This window comes from Drosophila teissieri, chromosome X, assembly GCF_016746235.2.
Source record: "Drosophila teissieri strain GT53w chromosome X, Prin_Dtei_1.1, whole genome shotgun sequence".
Lineage (NCBI taxonomy): Eukaryota > Metazoa > Arthropoda > Insecta > Diptera > Drosophilidae > Drosophila > Drosophila teissieri.
The window spans coordinates 6,710,321-6,716,320 of NC_053034.1; positions in this window are offsets into that span (position 1 = coordinate 6,710,321).

Consider the following 6,000-nt stretch of genomic DNA (forward strand, 5'->3'; position numbering starts at 1 on the left):
AAAATAAAGACTGTTTTGTGCTGCTAATAAACATAGCTAACTATGTCCATCCCTACTTTTTTTTATTTTCGAAAAAAAAATTTTGACACATTTTTTGCATTTTCGATAAGGGGTACCATCATTAAAATTTGCGAAAAATGGCCAAAAATTAGAATTTCAATATATGCACATGGATCGATAGGGAATTTTGTTACGAATTCAACGAGGTATGGCATTCCACTTTTGGACAATTATTTTTAATGCTATCAACGAAATACTGATTATTTTGTATAAAAAAATCGAAAAAAAAATTGTAAAAAAAATCGGATATATTCAATCGGCGTTTTAGCCATAACTTGGCCAAAAATGGGAGCACAGCTAAAATAAAGACTGTTTTGTGCTGCTAATAAACATAGCTAACTATGTCCATCCCTACTTTTCTTATTTTCGAAAAAAAATGTTGACACATTTTTTCATTTTCGATAAGGGGTACCATCATTAAAATTTGCGAAAAATGGCCAAAAATTAGAATTTCAATATATGCACATGGATCGATAGGGAATTTTGTTACGAATTCAACGAGGTATGGCATTCCACTTTTGGGCAATTATTTTTAATGCTATCAAAGAAATACTGATTATTTTGTATAAAAAAATCGAAAAAAAAATTGTAAAAAAAATCGGATATATTCAATCGGCGTTTTAGCCATAACTTGGCCAAAAATGGGAGCACAGCTAAAATAAAGACTGTTTTGTGCTGCTAATAAACATAGCTAACTATGTCCATCCCTACTTTTCTTATTTTCGAAAAAAAAATTTTGACACATTTTTTGCATTTTCGATAAGGGGTACCATCATTAAAATTTGCAAAAAATGGCCAAAAATTAGAATTTCAATATATGCACATGGATTGATAGGGAATTTTGTTACGAATTCAACGAGGTATGGCATTCCACTTTTGGACAATTATTTTTAATGCTATCAACGAAATACTGATTATTTTGTATACAAAAATCGAAAAAAAAATTGTAAAAAAATCGGATATATTCAATCGGCGTTTTAGCCATAACTTGGCCAAAAATGGGAGCACAGCTAAAATAAAGACTGTTTTGTGCTGCTAATAAACATAGCTAACTATGTCCATCCCTACTTTTCTTATTTTCGAAAAAAAAATTTTGACACATTTTTTGCATTTTCGATAAGGGGTACCATCATTAAAATTTGCGAAAAATGGCCAAAAATTAGAATTTCAATATATGCACATGGATCGATAGGGAATTTTGTTACGAATTCAACGAGGTATGGCATTCCACTTTTGGACAATTATTTTTAATGCTATCAAAGAAATACTGATTATTTTGTATTTATTTTGTACTGTATTTTGCTAATAAACATAGCTAACTATGTCCATCCCTACTTTTCTTATTTTCGAAAAAAAAATTTTGACACATTTTTTGCATTTTCGATAAGGGGTACCATCATTAAAATTTGCGAAAAATGGCCAAAAATTAGAATTTCAATATATGCACATGGATCGATAGGGAATTTTGTTACGAATTCAACGAGGTATGGCATTCCACTTTTGGGCAATTATTTTTAATGCTATCAAAGAAATACTGATTATTTTGTATAAAAAAATCGAAAAAAAAATTGTAAAAAAAACGGATATATTCAATCGGCGTTTTAGCCATAACTTGGCCAAAAATGGGAGCACAGCTAAAATAAAGACTGTTTTGTGCTGCTAATAAACATAGCTAACTATGTCCATCCCTACTTTTTTTATTTTCGAAAAAAAAATTTTGACACATTTTTTGCATTTTCGATAAGGGGTATCATCATTAAAATTTGCGAAAAATGGCCAAAAATTAGAATTTCAATATATGCACATGGATCGATAGGGAATTTTGTTACGAATTCAACGAGGTATGGCATTCCACTTTTGGACAATTATTTTTAATGCTATCAACGAAATACTGATTATTTTGTATAAAAAAATCGAAAAAAAAATTGTAAAAAAAATCGGATATATTCAATCGGCGTTTTAGCCATAACTTGGCCAAAAATGGGAGCACAGCTAAAATAAAGACTGTTTTGTGCTGCTAATAAACATAGCTAACTATGTCCATCCCTACTTTTTTTATTTTCGAAAAAAAAATTTTGACACATTTTTTGCATTTTCGATAAGGGGTACCATCATTAAAATTTGCGAAAAATGGCCAAAAATTAGAATTTCAATATATGCACATGGATCGATAGGGAATTTTGTTACGAATTCAACGAGGTATGGCATTCCACTTTTGGACAATTATTTTTAATGCTATCAAAGAAATACTGATTATTTTGTATAAAAAATCGAAAAAAAAATTGTAAAAAAATCGGATATATTCAATCGGCGTTTTAGCCATAACTTGGCCAAAAATGGGAGCACAGCTAAAATAAAGACTGTTTTGTGCTGCTAATAAACATAGCTAACTATGTCCATCCCTACTTTTCTTATTTTCGAAAAAAAAATTTTGACACATTTTTGGCATTTTCGATAAGGGGTACCATCATTAAAATTTGCGAAAAATGGCCAAAAATTAGAATTTCAATATATGCACATGGATCGATAGGGAATTTTGTTACGAATTCAACGAGGTATGGCATTCCACTTTTGGACAATTATTTTTAATGCTATCAACGAAATACTGATTATTTTGTATAAAAAAATCGAAAAAAAAATTGTAAAAAAAATCGGATATATTCAATCGGCGTTTTAGCCATAACTTGGCCAAAAATGGGAGCACAGCTAAAATAAAGACTGTTTTGTGCTGCTAATAAACATAGCTAACTATGTCCATCCCCACTTTTCTTATTTTCGAAAAAAAAATTTTGACACATTTTTGGCATTTTCGATAAGGGGTACCATCATTAAAATTTGCGAAAAATGGCCAAAAATTAGAATTTCAATATATGCACATGGATCGATAGGGAATTTTGTTACGAATTCAACGAGGTATGGCATTCCACTTTTGGACAATTATTTTTAATGCTATCAAAGAAATACTGATTGTTTTGTATAAAAAAATCGAAAAAAAAATTGTAAAAAAAATCGGATATATTCAATCGGCGTTTTAGCCATAACTTGGCCAAAAATGGGAGCACAGCTAAAATAAAGACTGTTTTGTGCTGCTAATAAACATAGCTAACTATGTCCATCCCTACTTTTTTTATTTTCGAAAAAAAAATTTTGACACATTTTTTGCATTTTCGATAAGGGGTACCATCATTAAAATTTGCGAAAAATGGCCAAAAATTAGAATTTCAATATATGCACATGGATCGATAGGGAATTTTGTTACGAATTCAACGAGGTATGGCATTCCACTTTTGGACAATTATTTTTAATGCTATCAAAGAAATACTGATTATTTTGTATAAAAAAATCGAACAAAAATTGTAAAAAAAATCGGATATATTCAATCGGCGTTTTAGCCATAACTTGGCCAAAAATGGGAGCACAGCTAAAATAAAGACTGTTTTGTGCTGCTAATAAACATAGCTAACTATGTCCATCCCTACTTTTCTTATTTTCGAAAAAAAAATTTTGACACATTTTTTGCATTTTCGATAAGGGGTACCATCATTAAAATTTGCGAAAAATGGCCAAAAATTAGAATTTCAATATATGCACATGGATCGATAGGGAATTTTGTTACGAATTCAACGAGGTATGGCATTCCACTTTTGGACAATTATTTTTAATGCTATCAAAGAAATACTGATTATTTTGTATAAAAAAATCGAAAAAAAAATTGTAAAAAAAATCGGATATATTCAATCGGCGTTTTAGCCATAACTTGGCCAAAAATGGGAGCACAGCTAAAATAAAGACTGTTTTGTGCTGCTAATAAACATAGCTAACTATGTCCATCCCTACTTTTTTTTATTTTCGAAAAAAAAATTTTGACACATTTTTTGCATTTTCGATAAGGGGTACCATCATTAAAATTTGCGAAAAATGGCCAAAAATTAGAATTTCAATATATGCACATGGATCGATAGGGAATTTTGTTACGAATTCAACGAGGTATGGCATTCCACTTTTGGACAATTATTTTTAATGCTATCAACGAAATACTGATTATTTTGTATAAAAAAATCGAAAAAAAAATTGTAAAAAAAATCGGATATATTCAATCGGCGTTTTAGCCATAACTTGGCCAAAAATGGGAGCACAGCTAAAATAAAGACTGTTTTGTGCTGCTAATAAACATAGCTAACTATGTCCATCCCTACTTTTCTTATTTTCGAAAAAAAATGTTGACACATTTTTTCATTTTCGATAAGGGGTACCATCATTAAAATTTGCGAAAAATGGCCAAAAATTAGAATTTCAATATATGCACATGGATCGATAGGGAATTTTGTTACGAATTCAACGAGGTATGGCATTCCACTTTTGGACAATTATTTTTAATGCTATCAAAGAAATACTGATTATTTTGTATTTATTTTGTACTGTATTTTGCTAATAAACATAGCTAACTATGTCCATCCCTACTTTTCTTATTTTCGAAAAAAAAATTTTGACACATTTTTTGCATTTTCGATAAGGGGTACCATCATTAAAATTTGCGAAAAATGGCCAAAAATTAGAATTTCAATATATGCACATGGATCGATAGGGAATTTTGTTACGAATTCAACGAGGTATGGCATTCCACTTTTGGGCAATTATTTTTAATGCTATCAAAGAAATACTGATTATTTTGTATAAAAAAATCGAAAAAAAAATTGTAAAAAAAACGGATATATTCAATCGGCGTTTTAGCCATAACTTGGCCAAAAATGGGAGCACAGCTAAAATAAAGACTGTTTTGTGCTGCTAATAAACATAGCTAACTATGTCCATCCCTACTTTTTTTATTTTCGAAAAAAAAATTTTGACACATTTTTTGCATTTTCGATAAGGGGTACCATCATTAAAATTTGCGAAAAATGGCCAAAAATTAGAATTTCAATATATGCACAAGGATCGATAGGGAATTTTGTTACGAATTCAACGAGGTATGGCATTCCACTTTTGGGCAATTATTTTTAATGCTATCAAAGAAATACTGATTATTTTGTATAAAAAAATCGAAAAAAAAATTGTAAAAAAAATCGGATATATTCAATCGGCGTTTTAGCCATAACTTGGCCAAAAATGGGAGCACAGCTAAAATAAAGACTGTTTTGTGCTGCTAATAAACATAGCTAACTATGTCCATCCCTACTTTTCTTATTTTCGAAAAAAAAATTTTGACACATTTTTTCATTTTCAATAAGGGGTACCATCATTAAAATTTGCGAAAAATGGCCAAAAATTAGAATTTCAATATATGCACATGGATCGATAGGGAATTTTGTTACGAATTCAACGAGGTATGGCATTCCACTTTTGGACAATTATTTTTAATGCTATCAACGAAATACTGATTATTTTGTATAAAAAAATCGAAAAAAAAATTGTAAAAAAAATCGGATATATTCAATCGGCGTTTTAGCCATAACTTGGCCAAAAATGGGAGCACAGCTAAAATAAAGACTGTTTTGTGCTGCTAATAAACATAGCTAACTATGTCCATCCCTACTTTTCTTATTTTCGAAAAAAAAATTTTGACACATTTTTTGCATTTTCGATAAGGGGTACCATCATTAAAATTTGCAAAAAATGGCCAAAAATTAGAATTTCAATATATGCACATGGATTGATAGGGAATTTTGTTACGAATTCAACGAGGTATGGCATTCCACTTTTGGACAATTATTTTTAATGCTATCAACGAAATACTGATTATTTTGTATACAAAAATCGAAAAAAAAATTGTAAAAAAAATCGGATATATTCAATCGGCGTTTTAGCCATAACTTGGCCAAAAATGGGAGCACAGCTAAAATAAAGACTGTTTTGTGCTGCTAATAAACATAGCTAACTATGTCCATCCCTACTTTTCTTATTTTCGAAAAAAAAATTTTGACACATTTTTTGCATTTTCGA